General features: G+C 37.2%; 1 pseudogene; it reads right to left on the minus strand.

Moving 5' to 3' along the window:
- Positions 1 to 21,298, minus strand: part of LOC124245783 (WD repeat domain phosphoinositide-interacting protein 3-like) — a 76,346-nt pseudogene extending 55,048 nt beyond the window's left edge.
- Between the last annotated feature and the right edge of the window lie 3,728 nt (positions 21,299 to 25,026).

The raw sequence follows: 25,026 nt of genomic DNA on the forward strand, positions 1-25,026 counted from the left end.
TCTATTTATAGATACATAAAGTTTAGAGAATATACATATTATGTATAATTATGTGTATATATATATATTTAGAGAGAGTTCAGTTTGAAGGGCTGAATCAGATGGTTCCCATTACTCCTCAGGAAGCTTCTGTAAACTTCACATCCATCCAGTTGTCTGCCTGAAACAGCCTTCAGGGAATAATGGTTTCTCCTTCTCGTATACTTTCCAAATCACATGAGTGATTTTCATTGGCACGATTTAAATTTGAACCATATGGGGAAGAGAATTCTAGAAAATGAATTTGCTGCTTGTCCTCTGCTGTCATTAGAAGAGGACACATTTGAAGAGGGTAGTAGTGATGCATATTTGAGAAAGGACAATTCAGTCCAGTCACACGGACCAAACACAATAAACAATATATTTTATCCTCTGCTTTGTAGCATCTCCCCCTTACACAACCATAATTAACTCATAATTTTTTTGCAAACATACAAGTACTTTATCATTTAGGGCTTCAGAAATATCAACCCTATCCCCAGTCATTGATACAGCCACATGGAATCTTTGCCCCAACAGTTCTTCGAATCTCCCACTCTTGTCTCCAACATTGAAGATACGCAGCATCTTTCAAGACCCAGGACTTCTGACCCCCTCCCCAGTCAGTGGTACACGTTGAGGAGTCTCCCAAAGCTCTAAGGGAGGTAGACACACTGGAACCTCCCCCCACAGTGCTGCAAACATCCTGGCCCTTCTCGGTCCACTGTAGTGGATTCACTATCTCCCTTAGCATCTACTGGTGGAACCACAAGTGATACTCCCCAGATTAATTCTGCAAGCACACTGGACACTGACACAGTCTCTGATAGTGATGCAAACAATCTCAACATGTGCCCAGTGACAGCCTGAGCCATCCCAAAAGAAGGCTACGAATACAAACTCCCCACCCAGTGCTTGAGACTGACCGCCCTCTTGAATCTGAGAGGAATTTCTCTTCTATCCAGTGCTCAGGCAGTGCCAGTCTCATTCCTAACAATGACACAGGGAGACAGATCCCCCTTCATGATGCTGGATATGGTGTGGTCTTGGTTGTCCCGTGCTGCAGACTGTCAGTCTCCTCCACAATCTTGTTCTTGAGACCTACTCTGCCCATCCCATTTCTGATACATTTGAACCTTCCCTTTCCTTCCAGCACTACTTCATTCAGGGCTGCAGAAACACTGGCTCTTGACCCGCTAGTTCTTCAAACTCACCAGCCTTCCTCCTAAAAGGTTTTATCCTGTGCTGCCCATATGATGCCTCCTGCCACTAAGATTTATCAGCCGCTTTTGTTCAAGTGACAATATACCCAGCCCTGTCTGGGGAATGGCTCTTATTGATATGAGAGAGTCACAGAAACCCCATACACTTTTCCCAAGAGTTGGCCTAGAGGAAGTATAAGGTCGAGGTCTAGCCAAAGGGATGTGAGGAGAGTGAGCTAAGAGATACCCGAAAAGATTATCCTCCCTGAGAAGGAAAAAAAAAAAGGTGCACAAGAAGTTTCCTTTGCCCTTTTCTTTCTTCCAGCTCTGGACACTGCTATGTGAGAACACAATGGGTGGACACTATGTGAGCTTGTTGAATGAATGAATGACTGTGCTGTTGGAGATACCATATTGATTATAATTGATTTGGTTGGTCTTAAAAGTAATTCGCAACAATAATTGGTTGCAGGTAGTCAAGAGAAGATTCAATCCCCAAGTAATCCTTTAGCATTCTCTCTGGAAGAAGCCAATTAGAACTAGATTGAGATGGGATTTAAGTTAAATAAAGGCAGAAAGCATGAGAGAGATTAGTCACTTTGTTATTTTCTATCATAAAACAGCCAAAAGTGGCCTTAAATAAATCACAGAAATTTGAGGCCTTTTGTTTCTTCATCCCTAATATTTGGGGATGCAGGGTGTCTGCATTTTCACTCTCTCTTTTTTAATATTTCCCTCAGAAAGATCTAAAAATTAAGGGAGGGTGACAGGAGGCAGTTGTCAGGGACTAGGGAGTTGCTAAAATAAAATTGCATTTCTGAACCCATCAGAGCTAAATGCATTTGAGAAATAAAAAGATACAAATTCAAAGGTAGAGTTTTTAAAAAGTTAATTTAACCTGTTTCTTTTCCCAATTTTTGAGTCATTTAGAACTAACAGTTGATAAAGTCATAGAAAACAAAGAAATCTTAAAAGATCTAGGCATCTTCTGTGAGAGCATTAGACCAAATGAGGTAGTGATCACACCAACTCCCAAACTCTGGGTATGGTTTCTTTCCACTACTCGGCTGTGGCTACATGAGTAAATTCAAACAGAACAACCCCATGAAAGCATTGATTTATATTTTGTCCCTATTTCAAAAGAAAATTTCACGGTATTATTTTCCCAAAGTATTGAGCTGAAGAGCATTTCATTCTGCCCAGTCGTTACCCTGTCTCCAATTCTGTCATTTTCTGTCCAAAATCTCATGCATTTTGCAGGTGCTCTTTCTAGATCTGTTCTGTGAAAGAGGGACTGGACAGCTTTTGGTCACAGTTAGATGACTTATTTGTGAATGCACAGCAATAGCCAGGGGAAGAAGCAGGAAGCAAGAGCAGAACTCTCACTTCTGCCATTTTTATCTATATCTGTACCTGTACTCACGTCTTCATTCTGTAATTCCAAAGTTATGAGGTTAGTGGGAAGGAGGGGAGAGAGGAGAATATCAGAATGCTATTTATAAAAGCACTGCAATTATCTTAAATTTTTCATATGCAGACCTCTATGAACTCCTATGGCTTAAAATAAATTCTTCATTGATTTTGCTGTAATAATTTACAACTCCAAGATAATCAAACCGGTGGATAACTGTTGCAATAGTCATAGATATATGCAACAAGAAACAAGCACAGAAATGCATTTGCATTAGTAATATCAGTCTCAGAGTTCCTAAAGCAGATATGCCATTTCTTGGCAAATATCTGCGGAGATATTCGTTCCAGGTGCCAACTCCGAGACCACTAGGCAGGATCCCAGGAAGAGAGACGATCGAGAGTAATGTAGAGCCATTGCCATCTAGTGGTTAGTAGCAGAAACATCAGGCTTCTTTTCTCAGGTCTAACAGGAGTAGAAACTTTTTTACAAAGGCATAGATATTTTGCAATTTTATTTCACTGCTCTGTATACATATGGTTGGACTAAAACAGTTTTTGAAGGGATTCATGGATGCTTATTTTTATATTAGAATAATTCAAACCTCTAGCTATTTTGAAATTTTCATTCATTTATCAAATATTTATTGAGTATAGCCAAGCTTTGTGCTTAGGGATCTAGAGATGCACCATCCTCAGAGCCCCTGTTTCAAGCTTTGGCTCAAAAGCTATGGTCTAGTTGCATTCATTTTGTTTAGATACTTGGTTTTGACTACTATTATAGCTGCAAAATATTTCTCAGAAGATCTGCAGATCTGACAGAGGAGATGCATCATTGGTTGTACTTTCTAAATCATATTAGTTTCTTAGTCCCAGTCACCAGATTTCTCATTCACTTGTATTATTAAAATTTAATAAATTCTACTTTCCCTGATGTTAAAATCAGATTTTTTTGGAATCTGTCAGAAGGGATTTTATTTCAATATTTTCATCAAATGGTTTCAAAAACCACTGAAACTCTGCGTTTGGAAGATCTTAAAATAGGTTAGAGAACTCTGCCTCAACTTTTTTCCGTATTAGATACAAAGAGTTTATGTCTGAGACTCATTTTTGACAACAATGATGTAAACATTCCCAAACATCCATTTTTCAACATTCTTTTCCCACAGTAGGTTTAAAAAGAAAAGAAAACAAAAACCAGTTACTTTCTCACTTATTGTTAGAATGTCGCCTTTACCTTGAAAGGAGACAATAAGTGTCTTTATCTTTTTTGAGGATCTCTGTTAGGTGGCATTCTATTGACAGCTACTTGTCATCGCAGAAAAGGTCAGCAAACTCAGAGTACTTGTCATTTAGTGAGAAAAAACTTACTCTTTTAGGTTCTTTGCCAAAAGATAAGGGAACTATGTTGCACAAAACAAAAATAAAAACAATACATAAAATAGATTTACACGCTCACACCTTATATCATTACAGATTTCAGTGTCATAAGAATTCTACTCTTTATGACACCAAATTCGTAAATGCACACAACCAAGCATAGGTGAAACACACTCTGCTGCAATGTGCTTGAACAAACGTGTGAGCATGCAGCTGTCAACTTTTTTGAGTTGTAAAAATTTATATTCTCCCCTCAGGGTACAACTTACACCTTAAGTGACACATGGACCAAGTGAGAATGCCACTGCCAATCATATTTTATATATTATTAAAGCATATGTTCTCTTTAGCCTATTAAATCAAAAAGAACGTAAATAGAAGTTGTAACATTTTCTTCCAGCACATCACTTCGGAGCCCTTTGGGGGGCCTTGAAACTCTTTCAGGTTTTGATACTCCACGCTCAGCCCTGAGGAACAAGAAACTCAGGGGCCGTATGTGGGTGGGCAGTTCCAAAGTAGAAGGTGTTTTCTCTGGGGAAGTGGTTATTCTCGGGTCAAGCCTAAGTATGGTTGGGCGTTCCCCAAAGACCAAGATGTGTCCGCGGATAGTTGATTGGTAGTTTGTGCTCCTCTGGAGCTAATTTCAAATCTTCTTGAGCTATTGGAAGCCCTCCTTCATGATGGGTTCAAGGGAACACATCTCCCTCCCCAGAGGGGCTTCCACTTAGAGAGTAGGCCGACCCTACAGGTCTGCTCCAGGCTTCTGTGGGGTGGTCCTTCGACTTCCTTCAGCTGGACTTTCCTCATCTCAGGTATCTTGGTGTTAGACACCTAGTCTGGAAGAAGGAACTCTGCTAACTCAGGCTTCTAGGCCTGTTGAGCTACAGGTCCTACGGCATAATTTGAAAGATGCTGGCAACTCAGGAACGTCAGTGAGTCTGACAGCTCTAGGGCTCTGGAAGAGCAAGAATCTGAGAGCCCCAGGCCCTGGATGGCTGATTGTGCCATCGCAGACCGCCGGCAAGGCAGAGGGAGATGGTCTGGGGCATCACGGCTGGTAGTTGGGGAGGAGTTGGATACCAGAGCTTTTGTCTGGGTTTGGAAATGAAATCCAGCCCCTAAACTTGGTGAGGATCCAGGCCAGATTTTGTTTCATCTTCTTCCAGTCTGGTGGACCAAAACCAGCAAGATTATCTGAATCTAGCAGCTTTAGTGGATCAGGGACTCTAGCTAAATCCCATCTCTGTGTCTAGTAGAGCCTTTGCTGGAACTAAAGCAAGCAGAAACAAAGCAGTTTCATTCAGATTTTTGTAAAAAAGAAAAAAAAAAGAAAGAAAAAAGAGAAGACTATAGAATCAAATACTGGACGATAAGCTTATTTATAATAAAAGATATGGCTATTCATTCAAACTATTAATCTATCCCCACAAAAGCATCACATATCTGTTCTGTTTCTGTGTGAAGATGACTAAAATGGAATATTTTGATTTCTGATGACTTAGTTTATATGAAAAATAGAAGTTGGAGAATCTTGACGAAGGATGGAAAATGCATGTCATACTGCCACGTCTCCACTCTAAGCCCACGGCAGGCATTGCTACTCCCTTTATTTTATACTTAGGCTTTTTCTAGCATGGCCAGGATGAACTTTATCCTACAAAATAGGGGTGCAGGAATTGTTATCTTATCTACTTTTTAAAATGTTTTAGTATGAAATATTTCAGACATACACAAAAAAATAATAGTTTTATGAGCCCCCATGTACCCATCACTCAATGTCAAAAATTATCCACAGTTACCAGCCTTGTTTCAACTCTCCAACTCTGCCTCACACACATACATGTATATGCTTTATTGTTCATAAACAAAATTAAATCTGACTTCAAGTTTCCAGCTAGCAGCCGTCCAGAAAAACAGTCGTTTTGAGAATCCTCTTTCTGTCCCTGTTTTCGTATAGAGATGGTGATGGGGGCTTCTATAAAACCGGATGTTCACAGAGGCCTCTCCTGCCTTTGGGACATTCTGGAGGAGCTGATAAGCCTATCGTCCATCCTATACTGCACTTCGGTCCTATGGACCTGGATGTGACAGGCTTCTCTTCCCTCCTTCTCATGATATCCATCATGAATTTAAGCTTCCAAAGAGGCCACACACAGTGATTTTCTATCTGTAATTTTGTTTTGCTTAGAAATTACGCCCAAGAGAATGGAATGAAAATCCTAGTTGCCTTTTGGCAATGAGAGGAAGAAAATACAAAGCATAACACATAAATACTGCTCATTCTTTTAAACATTTTTTATAGCTGCAAAAGCAAAACACAATTGAATATTTTAAAAAATTACCTGTCACGCCAGCTTTTCATGATTAAAAACAATGCCTCTATAAATGCACTTGTACGTTACCAAGGTGTCTGATACATGTTTTATTTCTAGCCAGCCAGTGCTCAGCTCTTGCAGTCACATTGACAACCTTTTGAAGATATCCATCATTCTGGAGGAACTAGCCAAGGAAAAACTAGAATGATTGCTGGCAGTGGCTGAGGCACTGAAGCAGAGTAAAGAGATTTGCAATCAGAAGAGAGTCCGGCCAGCTGCTAACTGTGTGACTGGACAAGTCACTATATAATTCTGAACCTTAGGTTCCTTATAATATAATAATAATTATTATACTGTTGATAATAATAATAATAAATGATAATCTATTTCATAGCATCCTAATATTGTAAATATCAGATAAGTGAATGTATAAAAAACACTTCTAAAATAAAATCAGAATACTAATATTTTGTGAAATGTAATGTTATACTTCTTTAAATATTAACAAAGTACAGTAAAAATAAACCTTTTGAAATCTCAGAAATTATGGGATTTAATGATTCTGATTAGAGTTTGCTTGCACTTAAGAATATATTAAAAATCCACTGAGGGGTCAGCCCTGTGCATAGAGGTTAAAGTTTGGCACACTCCACTTTGGTAGCCCAGGTTCACAGGTTCAGATCCGGAGCATTGACCTACACCACTCGTCAGCCATGCTGTGGCAGCGTCTCAGATAAAAAATAGAGGAAGATTGGCACAGATGTTAGCTCAGGACTAATCTTCCTCAAGCCAAAAAAAAAAAAAAAATCCATTGAGTTTTGGTAAGCACAACACAAATGGTCAGTATATACAAGTGGAGAGTCTTTGAACTGGTTGGGTGCCAGAGACGAGCTTTAAGATTTAGGCAGATTTGTGAACTTGTACCTAGGTCATCATTATGGACGGAATATTTCTGTACCCTGAAACACCTATGTAGAAATCTAACTCCCAATGTTATGGTATTTGGAGGTGGGGCCTTTGGAGGTAATTAGGTCTTGAGGGTAGAGCCCTTATAAATGAGATTAATGCTCTCATAAGAAGATGCCAGAGAGCTAGATATCTTTCTCTCTGCCATGTGAGAATACAACAAGAATTCAGTTATCTGCAACCTGGAAGAGATTCTTCACCAGAACCTGACCAGGCTGGCACCCTGATGTCAAACTTTCAACCTCCAAAACTGTGAGAAATAAATTTCTGTTGTTTATAAGCCACCCAGTACATGGTACTTTGTTACAGCAGCCCGAACTCACTAAGACAGACACTTTGTCATCGCCAGGTAATGACATTAGCATATGAAGAAAGATCTTCTATCACACTAATTACTACATCAAAGTCCTTGATGGAAATAAGATCTTTCTTATTATGCCATCCTGAGATTGAAGGTTTGCTTGTCTCACTCTCCTTTAGACTATAAACTTCTAAAAGTCAAAGTCAGGCCTTCAAGGGTACTGATTAAGAAGTTGGAGGACAGACTTGGGGTCAAACTCAGGTTCTGACTCTTCCTAACTTGGGGCAAGTTATTGAATTCTCTGAGCCCCAATCTGTAAATGGACTCCCTAAATCCTCAATCTGTGAAATGCTGTGAAGGTTGAATGAGGAAGTGTAAGTAAAGCCTGACATAAAGTTAATACCCAATAAATGCAGCCATTATTCTTTCAGTGCATTGAACTGTATGTGTTGATTTAGTTGCCCAGCTCTCTAATTAGACTGAAAGTTTGAAGGCAGAGGCCATGTGCTAGGCTCACTCCCATTTCATTCCATATTTTCCCCCAGTAGATTACTGTTTCTCAATACGGTAGTCTGTGGACCACTGAGATTCTCCAACCATCTAACAAAGAGAACCCCTTTTCCCTACCTGGATTCTGATCAATGTGAGAAATAAAACAAATAATAAAATTAGAGGCCAAAACATTACCTATATTATTGATAAAGCTAAGCTGAAAAACGTACTTTGTGGAAGAACCAAATATACTCACTAAGACAACTCCAGACTTAGAAAAATTTATCCACCCAATTCCAGGCAGCACTAGACCAGGGAATAGGGAGGCGAGACCAAATGATATAAGAATGAAAGGACAGAGACTCACTCCCAAGCCCACCAAAGAGACCTGCCCTTGAAGACACCTGGACTCCCAGAGTTCAGCGGCAAAATGTGAGGCATCTGAGAACCAGATGCCAACCCTGTGGAAGACAGCTGGACTTGCATGTGTTAAAGGATCCCCAACCAAGAGCACCATCTGAAGTGGTGAGTAGACTCTCCAGAGAGTCTTGGGATGCCTCTGAGAACCCAGGAACTGAGCAGGAAATAATAAGTTTAGCCAGGAGAGATCTCACTTACTCCAGGTAACAGCGGGTAAGAGGTTTCCAGCAAGTCTCGAAGAAACCCACAAAGGGCTCGATTAGAAGCAGCAGCATTTGGACATTTGCCACACTCAGAGGGTACTAACGCCAGATTATGACTGTAGCATATGGGCAAACCTTCCCTCTCCTAGTTCCCCTGTTCCAATGCTGGGGAGCTCCAAAGCAGCACAGTGAATGGGAAAGAAGGAGTAGAAGAGAAAGAACAGGAAATGGGGACGAAACCAGCATCACCCGTTTTTTCCCACTGCAGCATTTCCAGCCAGAAGAAGGGCTGCGCTGGGGAATGGAAGGAGCTTTCAAGTGGATGAAACAGTGAAGCTTTAATGTTAGCCTGGACTTTTTAACATTGGGAAATAAAACTATTTGTTATCAACTAAAAGAGATGGAACATGCCCAAGATTTCATCCAGGGATAAGCAGTAATGTTTCTAGAGGAAGGTTGAAAGGGGCAATTAACTGCAGAGACTGATTTTCCCATAAACCATTTTCATGTTTATTTTATATGGGGATTTATAAGAATGTCGTAAGAGGGAAAGTTTCTCTTTTGTGAGATGGTGATAGTTAAGAACTATAAGCACAGAGTGGCTGAAAGCCTTTTTTTCCTGAGAATAAAGACAAATGGAGGAAAGCAGAACCGAGAGATTGAAGAGAGAGAGTTGACTTACTATTGATAACAATGTCTAAAATCTTAATTCAGCCAGTCTTTTTTTTGTTATTTTTTATTTTTTAATTGCAATAACATTGGATTATAACATTATATAGCTTTTGGATGTACATAGTAATATGTTTCAAATTCTGCATAGATTACATCATGTTCACCACCCAAAAACTAATTATAGCCCATCCCCTCACATGTGAGCCTAATCACCCCTTTTGCCCTCCCCCTCCTTCCCCCATGGTAACCACCAATCCATTCTCCATTGCTGTGCGTTTGTCGTTTTTATCTTCTACTTATGAGTGAGATCATACAGTATTTGACTTTCTCCCTCTGACTAATTTCACTCAGCATGATACCCTCAAGGTCGGATTTCATCATTTCTCATGGTTGAGTAGTGTTCTATTGTGTATATATACCACATCTTCTTTATCCATTCATCCCTTGATGGGCACCTAGGTTGCTTCCAAGTCTTTCTATTGTGTATAATGCTGCAATGAACATGGGGGCGCAAGTATCTTCATGCCTTTGCATTTTCAAGTTCTTTGGATAAATACTCAGCAGTGGGATAGCTGGATCATATGGTAGATCTATTCTTAATTTTCTGAGGAATCTCCATACTGCTTTCCATAGTTCAGCCAGTCTTAATGTGAAATCTCCTCTGGTATTTCCCAGTTTATGTGATCCAATGCATTCCTTTTCCTATTTAAACTAGTTCTAATTTTTTTCTTTTAATTAATATCAAAAAGACTTCTGCCTAATAAAGCATAATTATTTTGAAAAGCAATTAAAACCACATGTACTGCATATACTACAATTAGATAAAATCACCGATATTTGAGTAAGTTCTTAGATTTTTGTGGTATTCATATATAACAACGGATAACATGTACTGAGCCTTTAAGTATCAAGCACTGCTCTAAAACCTTTAGGTGAATTAACTCGATTACCTGTGAAATTGTTACTATCTAGTATGATCCTCAGTTTATCAATGCAGAAACTGAGAGGTCAAGTTGTCCATGGTCACACAGCTAGTAAGTAGTGGAGCTGCGATTCAAACCCAGGCAGTCCAGCTCCAGATTCCCCTCCTGACCTCAATCCAGGGTCAAAAGAAAACAGGATAGGGTCAGCCCAGTGACACAGTGGTTAAGTTTGCACACTCCACTGCAGTGGCCAAGGTTCACAGGTTTGGATCTCTGGTGTGGACCTACACACTGCTCTTCAAGCCATGCTGTGGCGGCATCCCATGTACAAAATAGAGGAAGGTGGGCACAGGCATTAGCTCAGGGCTAATCTTCCTCAGCAAAAAGAGGAAGATTGGCAATGGATGTTAGCTCAGGGCCAATCTTCCTCACGCACACACATGCACACTAAATTAAAAAATAAATAAATAAAAAGAGAATAGGGTTAAACAAAAAAGAGGATAATGTGAATGTGATCAAATCGTGCATATTTCTCAATATGCTATGCAAAGAACTGCTTTTATGCACGTAAGAATGCAGATTGTTATAAAGGCATGCAAATGAGTGAAATGAGATGCTAGATGAAACATTTACGGTAATGATCTGGCATCATTTTAAGATTTCAAGTGATTTACTTAAATTGCGTTTTTCATTGAAATGGGCAAAATCTTGAACAGTCTGAATCTATGACGTCATGCTAAAATATTACAATTTTTCAAGTTAAGGATATTAAAGTTTTATAAGAAAACTAAACCATGTTGCAGATTGTTTGATTGCTGAGTTTCACTCTTTCACAATATCTGATGGCTTTTTCACCTGCTGGAGAAGGAAATTGTTGGTATATATTATTGAGTGTGTTTAATCAAAACTTGAAGGAATGCTTTACTGAGATGAATGAAACAAAGAGTGGATAAATGCCATTCACCATTATCTTTCATGTTCAGATATTTGACTTTTCAGCTATTGAAGATGATATTACAGAATGTCATTAGTCACTAAAAAATCTGTCATGAATTTTCGTTCCATTTTGAATCTGAATCTCCAGAACTATCAAACAGATATGCTCAACACTATTGTCCATTCCTGGTGACTTAAACATCAGTTGGAATGTTCTAGTTTACTAGAAAAAGAGATTGAAAAGAATACATCACCTGGAGGGGCTGGCCTGGTGGCGCAGTGGTTAAGTTTGCATGTTCTGCTTCGGTGGCCCAGGGTTCGCCGGTTCAGATCCCAGGTATGGACATGGCACCACTTGTCAAGCCATGCTGTGGCAGGCATCCCACATATAAAGCAGAGGAAGATGGGCACGGATGTTAGCTCAGGGCCAATCTTCTGCAGCAAAAAAAGGAGGATTGGTGGCAGATGTTAGCTCAGGGCTAATCTTCTTTAAAAAAAAGAATATATCACCTGATTATGGCCCCAATTGTCAGCTATAGCCATTCATTTTTAAATCAGATTTAGAAACTTTGGTGAAAGATTTCAAATAATTTCATCTCTCTCACTGATCTGAAATAAGCATCATAATTATCAATTTTTAAATATTCAGTATTATTTGTATTATTACTTTAAATGTTGATGAATCTTTTTGAAATGTACTTTAAATTGGTGACCTAAAGTTGCCAAAAATTTGAGAAACACTGTTCCATGTAATTGCAGAAATTCCTGTGACTTGAAATCGTGTTCATGATTGTGTCTTCCTGGTGTTTTAGTGGAAGCTGTGGCCGAAAATCAAGAGACTACTTTCTCCCCCTCAGCGGCCTAATTATATAATAGATTCTTTTCATAATCAGTGAGTGAAATGTTCAGAACTTAGAGACAGACATCAGCCTGAGTGGTTTCTCAACAAAGCTCCATTTTCTACTCAACATTAAGTAGCAATCAGCTATCATCCACTCTGATTTCACTGAATTCTGATGATGAAGACTTTTTACTTCAAGTTTCAAAAGTCTGAGCAGAACTGGAGAACAGGCTTCCTAATGAATTACCCAGCCCCCAGCTATCTTGTGAGGAGATGGGTAAAAACAGCTCATTGGCAGTTAAGCTATATAGACACAACCTTGTCATTCCTTTCTTCCATGCGAGGTGACTCCTTCATTTACACCCAATGACAACAATGACATCATTTGGGATGAAGAGGTGGCTGATCCTTTCTCTAATGGAGCTATTATAAAGTAGCAATCATGCAAAAATGTTCATGACATAATGAAAAATATATAAGGAAACTTACATGTTCTCATTTTGTTTCTTGTTATGACTTAAATAATCTCCATGGAATGAAACAAACTAAGCCTTGCTGTGCAATGTACTCCACACAACAGTTGTTCTCAGATGAAGGATACATTGCCACATGCCAAATGACCAAAAAACGTTTTTGACCTGCTGAGGCAAGTTCCAACCAGAGACCCTGTGCAGCAAGGTAGCTAAGTCCCGGTGCCTACTTGATGGCTTGAAAGTTTCGTGATATATTTCAAACTTAATATGTCTCACACTGAATACTTGCTATACATTCTGAGGATTCGGCTGTGATATATCATGTTTCATTCTTCATATTGGTGATTTGAATCTTCCCTCTTTTTTTCCTATGTCAGTCTTGGTGGAAGTTTGTCAATAATTATGAACTCTTCAAAGAACCAGCATTTTGCTTTGTTAAATATCTCTACTATTTTTTTCTTCTTCAGTTTCATTGATTTTTGCTCTCACCTTTATTACTTCCCCCTTCGGCTTGCTCTGGGTTTATTTTGCTCTTCTTTTTCTGGATTCTTGAGATGAGATCTTAGGTTATTGACTTGAGACATTTCCTCTTTCCTAATGCGTGCATCTAGTGTTATAAATTTCTCTCTCAGCACTGCTTTAACTGTGTTCCACAATGTTTTTTATTGTGATAAAATATACATATTATAAAATTTATCATTTTAATCACTTTTAGGAGTGCAGTTCCATGGCATTATTCACATTGTTCTGCAGCCATCACCACCATCCATCTCCAGAACTTTTTCATTTTCCCAAACTGAAACTATGTACGCATTAAACAATAACTTTTAATTCCTCTCTCCCCCATCCCCTGAAAACCACCATTCTCGTTTCTTTTTATTTTTTTATTTTTAAATATACATATTATTTTTGGTGAGGAAAATTGGCCCTGAGCTAAGATCTGTTGCCGATCTTTCTCTTTTTTTTCCTCCCTGAAGCCCCAGGACATAGCTGTATATCCTAGTTATAAGTCATTCTAGTTCTTCTACATGGGATGCTGCCACAGCATGGCCTGACGAGCAGCACTAGTTCCATGCCTAGGATGCAAATGGATGAACCCGGGGCTGCCAAAGCAGAGCACGCAAACTTAACCACTCAGCCACGGGGCTGGCCCCCTACCGTTCTACTTTCTGTCTCCATGAATTTGGTTATTCTAGGTACCTCATATAACTGAAAGCATACAATATATGTCCTTTTATGACTGGCTTATTTCACTTTGCTTAAGGTGTTCAAGGTAACAAGTGTCAGAATTTCTTTCATTTTTAAGGCTAAATAATATTCCACATTTTGTTTATCCATTCGTCTGTCAATGGATGCTGGATTGCTTCCACCTTTTGGCTATTGTGAATAATGCTGCCATGAACACCCTTATGCAAATATCTGTTAGAGTCCCTGCTTTCACTTCTTTTGAGTGTATACCAAAAGCAAAATTGCTGTATCATATGGTAATTCTATGTTTAATTTCTTGAGGTACAATCATATTACTTTACATAGCAGCTGCACCATTTTACATTCCCACCAGCAAAGCACAAGGTTTTCCATTTCTACACATCTTTGTCAACACTCGCTGTTTTCTATTTGTTTGATAGTACTCATCTTAATGGGAGTGAAGTGATATCTCCTTGAGGGTTTGATTTGTATTTCCCTAATGATAGTGATGTTGAGCATCTTTTCATGTGCTTCTTGGCTATTTGTATATCTTCTTTGAAAATGTCTATTTGAGTATTTATCCATATTTAAATTGTGTTTGGTTTTTTGTTGTTGTTGAGTTTGTTCCACAAATTTTAATCTACTGTATTTTCATTTTAATTCTGTTTAAATTTAATTCTGTTAAAATTGTCCATCTTTTTATTTTCAATCTACCTATATTGTGTTTGAAGTGAGTGTTTTCTAGAGAGCATATAGTTGGGACATGTTACTTAATTCACTCTGCCACTTTCTGTCTTGTAATTGGTGTATTTAGATCCTCTGCATTTAATTTAACTATTGATATGTTGAGGCTTTAACTCTACAATTTATTTTTGTTTGTTTCAAGTTTATTTGCCTTTTTGTCCTGCCTTTTTGTGAGATAATTAAACCCTTTTTTAAATTCCATTTTGAATTATCCATACAGTATTTTTTAGTGTGTTTCTTTGTATAGCTTTTTTGGTTATTGTCCTAGATATTATATTACATATGCATAACCTTATCACAATCTACTGGTATCATCATTATACCATTCAAGTGGTATATAAAACCCCTACCTCCATTTATATCACTTTACCCTCCTCTGTTTATGATATAATTGCCATAAATATTTGCTCTATATGCATTTAGAACCACAGAAGACAGAGTATAATATTTGCTTCCACTGTCAAACATAATTTAGGAAACCCAAGAAGAGAAGGAAAGTCTATTGTATTTACCCATATTTTTGCTCACTGTGTTCTTTTTCTCTCCCTGATATTCCAAGGTCTCTCTCCTTCTATTTTTTTTATCACTTGATTCAGAAAACTTTCTTTAGCCATTCTTTAAGGTAGGTCTACTGGTGACAAATTCTCCTAGTTTTGCTTCATCTGAGAATGTCTTGATTTCTCCTTCGTTTCTGAAAGATATTTTCATTGGATATAGTATAGTGAGTTGATAATTCTTTTCTTTCAGCAGTGGATGTCTTTTTTTCCTCATTGCTTTCAAGTGTTTTCTTTTTCTTTAGTTTTCAGATGATTGACTATGATACATTTAGTGTGAATTTCTTTGAGGATTTTCTGTTTGAAGTTCATTCAGCTCTTGAATCTTGAGTCATGTCTTATGCCAAGTTTGGAAGTTTAAAGCCATTATTCATTTGAGAACTTTTCCCTCACTGCCCTGTCTCTCCTCTCCTTCTTGGACCCCGATGATACACCTTAGACTTTTGGTTAAAGACCCAAAGATCCCTTAAGCTCTGTTCTTTTTTTTTCTTTCTTTAGTCTATTTTCTCTCTGTTGCTCAAATTGGGCAATTTCTATTGTTATATCATCCAGGTCATTGTTTTTCTTTCCTCTTTCCCCTCCATATTGCTATTAAACCCATCAGTGAGTTTTATATTTCAGTTATTAAATTTTTCAGTTTTAAAGTCTTCATTTGGTCTTGCTTATATATTTTACTACTTCTCAGATTTTTCTATTTTTTTTCTGGTTCTGTATATTATTTTATTTGTTTCAAGCATGTTCACAATTGCTCTCATTTGCCTTTATTCTATTTTTAGTATTTTTAGGTTTAGGGTGGATTTAATTTTTCTAGTCATAGCTCCGACTCACTCTCAGTGTTTAGCATTTTTCTTTGTCTACCTTTGCTTGCCTTAAAGCCCTGTAACAGGCAGGGTAAGGCGGACACCAGTGGATGGATGGTGCTAATATCTGTTGATTTTTCTCATTTTTTTCAGAGTTATTTTGAAATTTCCTCTTTCTCTGTCTTTCAGTAATGCTTAGGGTGTGACTCTGTGTGATGTGAGGTTACTTTATGTCTTTCGTGGAAGAGATCTTAGGATGTTATTTAACATATTGACTTCATTGTCTACAGCTACCCAGAAGACCAGTTTATTTCTTAGCTAAAAAATATTTAATTGTGATTTTCTTAAGCTATTATATTCTTTTGTTTGTTTTTTGAGGAAGATTAGCCCTAAGCTAACATCTGTCGCCAATCCTCCTCCTTTCGCTGAGGAAGACTGGCCCTGAGCTAACGTCCGTGCCCATCTTCCTCTACTTTATATGTGGGACACCTACCACAGCATGGCTTGCCAAGCAGTGCCATGTCTGCACCCGGGATCCAAATGTGCGAACCCTGGGCCGCCAAGAAGTGGAACATGTGAACTTAACCGCTGTGCCACCAGGCCGGCCCCTAAACTATTATATTCTTACTTCTAGATTTCCTGGATGATTAGATGTTTACTCACTTGGGAAATATTTGTGTCATTCAAATTTGGAGATAAACCTTGCAAGTAATTTCAGGTTTACCTTCCCAGATTTTGCTGAGATTTCCTAATGAATAGGAATATTGACTATGACATGCCCAGATTCTCATTTGTGACAATGTTGCAGTATACTTAAATCAGATTAAAATCAGCATTAGGAAACTTATAACTTATGGAAGGAGTTAGAGTCTTTGTCTCTAGATCTGAGTCATATCATTGCTTAATTTTCAAGACATTAGAATTTTCGCGCCTACTCAGGTAAAGGTATTATTTGATTGAATCATCTAGTCTATTAATCAATGCTCTATTCTACTCTGAAGTCTCATCAGAGTCTTCTAATTTAAATGCTAATACATTTGCTTCATAGTAACAATACCAGCTTGATGATACAAAGGAATAAAATATTTTATATACAATTAAAAATAAATAAGCAAGAAATGTGCAGGAACTCTATATAAGAAGTGTCAAAATTCTCATCAAAGTTGTAAAGTATTTCAGGGAGTCCCTGTATGTGAAGAATGGATTTCATAAATGTTACAATTCTCCCTTAAGTAATTTTGGTTTCATCGCAGAATCAATATTCAAAATTATATATAGACACATCTGAGAATAGCTAAAATAATTCGGAGAGGAAAAGCGGACTTAAGTAGGCAAGTCAATATTTTTGAAAAACTAATAAATGAAACTTGCACTACCAAATATTTTTGTTGTGTTGTTTTCTACTTGAGGTAGATTAGCCCCAAACTAACATTTACCAACCATCCTCCTCTTTTTGGTGAAGAAGATTGGCCCTGAGCTAACATCTGTGCCCATCTTCCTCTATTTTATATGTGGGATGCCTGCTGCAGTATGGCTTGATAAGCAGTGCATAGTTTCTGTACCTGGCATCCATACTGGCAAACACCAGGCTGCTGAAGTGGAGCATGTGAACTTAACTGCTATGCCACTGGGCTGGCCCTCAAAATATTTTAAAACATCATAAATATATAATCCTAAAAAGTGGGCTGCCAGAATAAAAAGCAAGAGTCAGGAAAATGGAAGAGAAAGCAATTGAAAAAGCATAAATTAAAAATAAAAATTACACAAATAAAATAATGGAAATAATCAAGATTATAAATACTAGTTAGTGTGAAGAATTAAATGTAAGAGTTAAAAGCACATTAAATTGACAAAAATTGAGTTGACTTTGAAATAAATTAAGATTGGCTTAATTTCAGTACATCAGCAAATAAATCTGAGATAAAAATGTGTCTGCCACTCTTTTTCCATTAGAGGACATAAAATTCTATCATCTTCTGCATTATTTACCTCAATATTATTCTTGTCTCTCTCTGCACAGACATCACTGCATGAAAATGAAAAACACATCAAGAAATACAGTACACTATTAGACTGCTCCTTCTTCTACCTGCCGTAGTGTAATCTGAGAGTTTGTTTCTTTGAATGGATGAATAAGGAGAGGTATTGACGAGGAGTAGAGAAGGGTGGCATGTGGCCCTGGTTCTAGCTGTAAAGAAAGCCTACCCACAGGGTAAATCTATAGTTGTGCAGGTCGTTTTAATCCAAAGTCTCCAAGTTAAGTTGAAAGGAATAAGACTATATTCTATCCTGATTTTCTATTCTCCTCAATCCTCACTTCCTCTCACCAGGACCAGGATTCAACACATAGATCATAATTGTATTTCTCAATCCAGCTTCATCTGCTTCTGGTGGTTCATGGAAACTCCTCTGGGTCACTTTCCAATGGTTGATACATAAACCCAGTTCTCAGAATGACTTTTAGGTGTTATCTTTAACTGTCTCCATGGGTGTTTTAATGGAAAAGGTACTGATATCTTTAAAATACAAACTGCAATTTAATTTCAGTTTAAAACACTTATTAGAGCTCTTAAATAAAAGAAAACTTCTCACATGGCCTGACCTTGCTTATTCTTTATTCCTCTCCTAAGTCAGACCAACACCAGGCTCTTAATTTGCATTGCTGTATTGTTCGTTTTTGATCTGTATCATCGTCAGTCATTATGCAATGGTTTCCATGCTATTAAGTTCACAAAACAGAACAAAAGAATGACCTCATAGCCATTTCTTATTTTTCTTACACTCTTAGTGTCGTCTGATAGCCTTCAGAACCGTGTGCCCTTGACATACTTTAATACCAAGGTAAATTTTAACGAGCAATTAATCATTTTTGCTCAGCTCCCCATTTGCCCTCACATTAATTTTATGTCAAGAAATTGCCCATAGTATCTCTGCTTAAAACCTCATCTTTCTTCTCTCTTTCATTATTTTTGGCCTTGATCAATACCTAAAGTTATGCAATAGTCAAGTAGTTGATATAAAGATTTCTAGAAAAATAAAAAACACACACAAGCAAAAAACCTTCAATCAGTGGCTTATCTTGTCTGACATCATGCTGCTAGCAATAAACTTTTCCTTCTAAGTAGTTTGTTTTTACCTTTTAAACTAAAGTCAACAAACTGGACAGGTTGACTAGCATTGCAGCACAGCGGCAAAAAACTGCCTTAGAGCCAGATAGATAAGAATTGAAATCTTGCCTCTGTCACTACACTTAAACCTCAATTATCTCCACATTTCAGTTTCCTCATGTAATGTGGAATTGTTGTGAGAATAAACTTAATTATGTGTGCCAAGTGCCTAACATAATACTGCCTCTTTTTCTTTCTTCTCAATGCAGAGTTAGTTTGTATAGTATACTTTGGGAAGGTAACTATTAATGTGCCTGCCTTGTCTATGTCTACATTAGAAATCAGATATAATTTCTCATCTAACTGTTGTAAATATAACAAAATTGGGTACAAGTCTTGCTGGAACTTTATCCTATGAATAGATGGGAGAAAGATGAAACAGGGACAAGAAAGAGGCTGGTGGTATGGGACATTTATGAAACCATAATGGTTAACTTATTTAAAGTCCAATTCAAGAATCCAATGTAGATGCAGAAGTGGTTAGGGGAAGGCCCAACATTGACATCTAAAGGTATCCAGACCAGAAGATGAAGTGGATAATCACTAACCTTTGTTGCATACTTTCTAAGTATGTGCCAGTCACAGTTCTAACCACAGTAGCTGTTTAGGTAGCAGTCATTAATTAAATCACAGCAGGCTGAAGCTATATGCTTCCTATTGTTAGGTCCCTTCAAAGCAGGAAGCTAACTAGTGAGTTGACCAGAGGCAATTCAGTACCCCAGGGAGAATGCTGTCAAGAATACGCTAGGGTATGATGTGTGTTGGGTCACAGATGGGATCTGCTTCAACAGGGAAAAGGAAAGCCAGGTTTGAGGAGACAGGATAGCTGAGATACAGCGAATGTGGGGTCACCCAGAAATGTGGATACTAAATCCGTGACAGCAGGCTTAGCTCCAAGCCTCCTCCATTAGAGAACCATCATTTAAAGTCTTCATCAATTCATGAACTATTGTAAATTTATTGTTTGCCCTGCTCAATGCTGAGAACTGAATAACAGTTAATTAGCAAATGGAGTCACTCTCTTCCCAGGGAGTAGATAGGAGGAAAATAGAGTCCCACAGACTTAGGCTATTAAAAAAAGGATTAGTGGGGGTCAGAAATATGCAAATATCATAATATTATACATCAACTGTGTAAACTTAAGTCTATCCCATTCTGACTAGGGGCTGGACACACAATGAAGTACAATATATTCCTGGCTTTTCCCCTATTTCATGTTTGTGCGGCAAACAACATAACCATATTAGTGGATTATAACACTGTGGTTATAATCCTTTAACTCACTCATGACCCTGTCACAGTGCCCCCAACAGTGAACTACTTATGACTGCCTCAGAATCACTTGGGAATGCTTTTTTAAGCTGTAAATTCTGAAGTCTCTCTTCAGAGTAATTGAATACAATCTCATAGGGTGGGCCTGGGAATGTGAATTTTTAAGAAGTATTTCAGACGATTCATTTGCATACTATAGTTTGAGAAGCACTATTTGATCACCTCTATGAATCAAACTATTTTCATTTTCACTGCTCTTTTCCAGACCTGGCTGTCAAATTCATGTTATTTTTACAGTGTTTTTAACCATAGTATAGATACACATTTACACTCGGCTTAAATGATTCATAAGAATATTCTTGTTACTACAGTCTTTATAATAGTCATTTTAATGGCTATCCATTATTTTATTGTGATATAGAGCATAATATGTAACTCAATTAATCATTTATAATTATTTTGTTCCAGATCTTCTTTATCTGCTTTTGGATTATTTAACTATGATAAAGTCCCAGGAAAGAGGCTTACTGGGTCAAAGATTTGGCCCACTTTTTTAACAACCGGAATCAAATATGAGCACAATTTCCATAACATCCAGCAATTTTAATTTCACAATCATAAAATGAGGCATAAAATCTAAAGCACTTTAGCTTGAAAGACATTTGGCTAGAAGTAGAGAGGGGTGGAGCAGGGGAAGAACATGTGAAATACACAACTTTAAGACTATATCATAAAAGAGGAGTTTTTGTAGATGTCTATGTATGGAGAGAACAGAACTGCTATCTATATGTAAATAAAGTATAAATGAGACCGCAGGGATGGCACCATTTCCTAGAAGTCATTTGTAATAGCACTCCTTATTCCACCAAGGGATTAAGTCCCATATTTTTATAACTTTTTAAAATAATATGGTTCCTGCATGATTTTAACCTGTATTCTTACTTCTGCTCTTGACCACACTGGACCACTCTGAATTGTAGCCGGGATCATCTTTCTTAGTCATATGATTGTCTTTGACCATCATCCCACTGTCCTTTAGACAACATTCACAAATGTTAATGCATCTCTTCTTGGTCAGGCTACTCCAGTTTCACCCCTCCGATGTTCATTCAGAGCTTATTATGTAGAAGGCAGTGTTTTAGATCCTTCCTCCTGTATATTTACTCTTTAACTATATTAAACATCTCTAATTTACCCTTCCAACTTATTTTGATAAATGTGGAATAGCAATCATTTTTCAAGAATTATAATCCTAACTTTTCCTCCTTGTCATTTGTATTGTTAAGCTAGTTATATTTTTAGTGTTGAGAAGCTTTCAAATATTCATAATCAAATGTTTCAATTTTCTCTATTGACGTGTTCTTTACTTCTTTTGAGGTTAGAAAGATGTTACTCAAAAGAAAATAAGATATTTATTTATATTTTATCATATTAAATTTGGTTCTCAGTTTTTTTCACTTGACACTGTACTCTCTCTGGAACATTTTTTACTGCAAGATATGAGAAAGTGATCTACATTTTATTTCCACACATTTCTTATATAATTTATTTCTTCTTCATATTTTAAAATGCCAGCTCTATATCCTCCCAGTTGCTTATGGCAAAATTCAGATTTCATTCTAAATTGTTTCTTTGCACCCAGCATCTTTCCAAAAACCCTCACCCAACCCATAACCATGTCCTGTTGTTTCTACATCACTTTATCTCCTCCAACACCAGTTGGTTCAAGTTGTCATCATTTCTCTTCTGACAATTGCAAATCCTCGTTACTGGTTTCCTGTTACTTTCTTGCAATACTCCAATGAGTTCGCCATAGGTCTGTCAAGCTGATCTTTTAAAAACATACGTCAAATCATGTTACCTCTCCTCTCCACTTAACACTCTTCAATATCTTCAAACTGATCTTGGAATCAAAATTCAGATTCAGTACCAGAGTACACAGGACCATGTGTACCATGACCTGGCTCTCCAAACCCATTTTAAAATATATTTTCCAGTTTTCCTTCTACACTCTTATTTACTCATTTCCTTTCCATTTCTAAACATGTGAAGCCCTTTCTAAACTCTTGGCCTTTGCATTTGTCCTTCCTTCTGTCTGAAATGCTTATCCACTAATTCTTTCCATGGCTGGTTCACGACCTTGCTCTAAGCCAAGGGACTTTCCTCAATTGCCTCATATAACATGGTCTCCCCTCTCTGTTTCATTGCCTACTTTATACCCTTTAAATACTAATCACAGTATGTTATCTTGCTTGTATAATGATTTATTTACTTATTCTCTATCTCCAATATGTTGAGATATCTGTCTTATTTGGTCTTGTATCCTAACTATAGTTTGCTAGGTTTATTTTTATACAGCTTCTTGATTTTTATCCAATTTTGTTTTGGTATCCATTGAGTTGATCATATAACTTATTTCTCTTTTAATCTGTTCTTGTGATATATCACATAAATCAGTGCTCTAATATTTAATCAAGCTTGAATTACTAGGATAAACCAAATTTAGTCAGGATGTAGCAACTTTTGTTTTTGTCTATGGATATGCTTTATTAATAATTTTTTTTGTAATTTTTGTGCCTGTGTCCACAACTAAGATTTAACTATGGTTTTCTTTTTCAATTTTTCATATACAGCTTATTCTAGCTTCATAAAATGAAGAGGGGAAGGAAGAGTTATCTCCTTTGTAATAATATGCAGTAGTTGAGATCAAAGACATTTTTCTATGCTTGGTAGAAATCATGAACTAAAATCTGGGCAAGAAGGTTTTTTTTTTTTGGTGGAAAGGTTATATACATATTTTTAAAGTCAAAATATATATGTATATATATGTTGATTTTTAAAATAAATATATATATATATAAAGTTCTGGCTATGATGGAATAGCATGAAGGAGATCAGTTTTCTTATTGAGACAAGACAGAAAATTTGGGTTTAAAAAAACTGAATATCTTGGTACACTGTTGGGGCAGTCAAGACTTAATGGGTCAAGATTATGGAGAGAAGAGAAACTCATTATGGTGAACTCAACACAACGAATGCGTATTTTCTTCTCAGTGACTTTGCCCATTCTTAGCATGGAGATGATGGGGAGAAAATTAGAAGATGTTAAGAGACATAAAATCCAACAGAGCTTTCCAAAATCATATGGCTCTGGGTAGTCAAAAATTTGAGTATAGGGACTTCCAAAGAAACCAAGATTTGAGAATTAAACATCAACAAAAGAAGCAAAATACAGAGAACCAGAATATACAGTTAGCACTTCTATCTTTAAGATAATCTCCAAATCCTTACATATGCATAAGGCACGAGGCAAATAATCCAAGTAGAAAGAATCTCAAACACAGACCAGAGTTTTTTGGTCTCTCACAATGCCAAGGATGAAAATTGAAGTTCAGGAATTTCCAAAAAGGAGTGTCCCTGGTAAAGACCTTGGAAGTCTACACCCTAGGAGCAAGGGTAAATCAGAAGTAGAACAAGCCTTGCAAAGGTTTACAACCCACATCAAGTCAACTCAGTCCATTATTGGATTGTAGTAATCCACCAACCAGCTGTTTATCAGTGGATAGGGTGCATCCTTTCTGGAGAAAAGTAACATCATCTACAAATTCTCATACACATGTCTGGCATTCAATAAAAAATTAGGCATAAGAAGTACCAAGAAACAGGATGAAAGTATTAAACACAGATACATGTAACCCAGATATTAGAATTATGAAAACAAAATTATATGTACTAAAAATAATATTTACCAAATGCTGTACAATGAGCAATTTTCAAGATATCCGAAAGGATAGAAAGCATACTGAGTATAGTTTCTAACAAACACATCATTAAAAAGTGAATAAATGCATATGATAAACAGAATTCTAAATATTTGGAGCTTAATAGACTTCTATGGGTCAAAATGATATGTAAACATGATAAAAATAGCAAACACTTAGTAATATGGTACATATAAATTCAAGTACATCAGTGGTTGTATTAAATGTACATGAATCAGTTCTATTAAAGTAGAAAGATTGTCATAGTGAATATAAAATAAAACCTACTACACAGTGCTTATAAGAGATATACGCAGAAAGGTTAGGAGTTAAAGGAAGAAAATAGGTATACCATGCAAACACTAACCAAAAGAAAGTTGATGCATCTATAGCAATACCAAATAAAATAAAATTTTAAGTCAAGTGAAATTTCATAAGAAAAAAGAGTCAAAAAAGAAATCATAACGTAAGTTAGAAAATACTTTGAACTGAATAATGAAAAGATGAAAATTGTAGAATGCAACTGATAAAAGAAAGAGATAAGAACGAGGCAAGAGTTGATGTGATGGTTACCATGACCACCACAAGGCTGAACTATGGGCACAAATAAAAAATTACATTTTAACTTTGTCACCAGATGGCCAGAGAACAATGCAGTAGTCTTTTCCTGCAGTTAGGACGTTTAGAAGGCCCCTGGCACAAGATACACTGTAGCTTGAAATGATGGCCAATCATAACTAGACTCAGCCTTAACCTTGCACACTCTGCAGTTTTTGCTTTTAACAACCAGCCACCTCAAGGCCGAGGGCTTGGGGTTGATGGGGGCTCGACTATCAACTTTCGGGTTGAGGTGTACTCCTCCAGTTTGCAAACCTTTTAATAAAGGCTCAACTTATCTTTGCCTTGTAAAGCTGCTCATTTTAGTTAACGCAGCTAACCATGTTTAGAAAAATATGTTAGAGAAAAGAAAGGCTAAATCAAAGGTCTA

Source organism: Equus quagga, chromosome 1 (genome assembly GCF_021613505.1).
Source record: "Equus quagga isolate Etosha38 chromosome 1, UCLA_HA_Equagga_1.0, whole genome shotgun sequence".
Classification (NCBI taxonomy): Eukaryota; Metazoa; Chordata; class Mammalia; order Perissodactyla; family Equidae; genus Equus; species Equus quagga.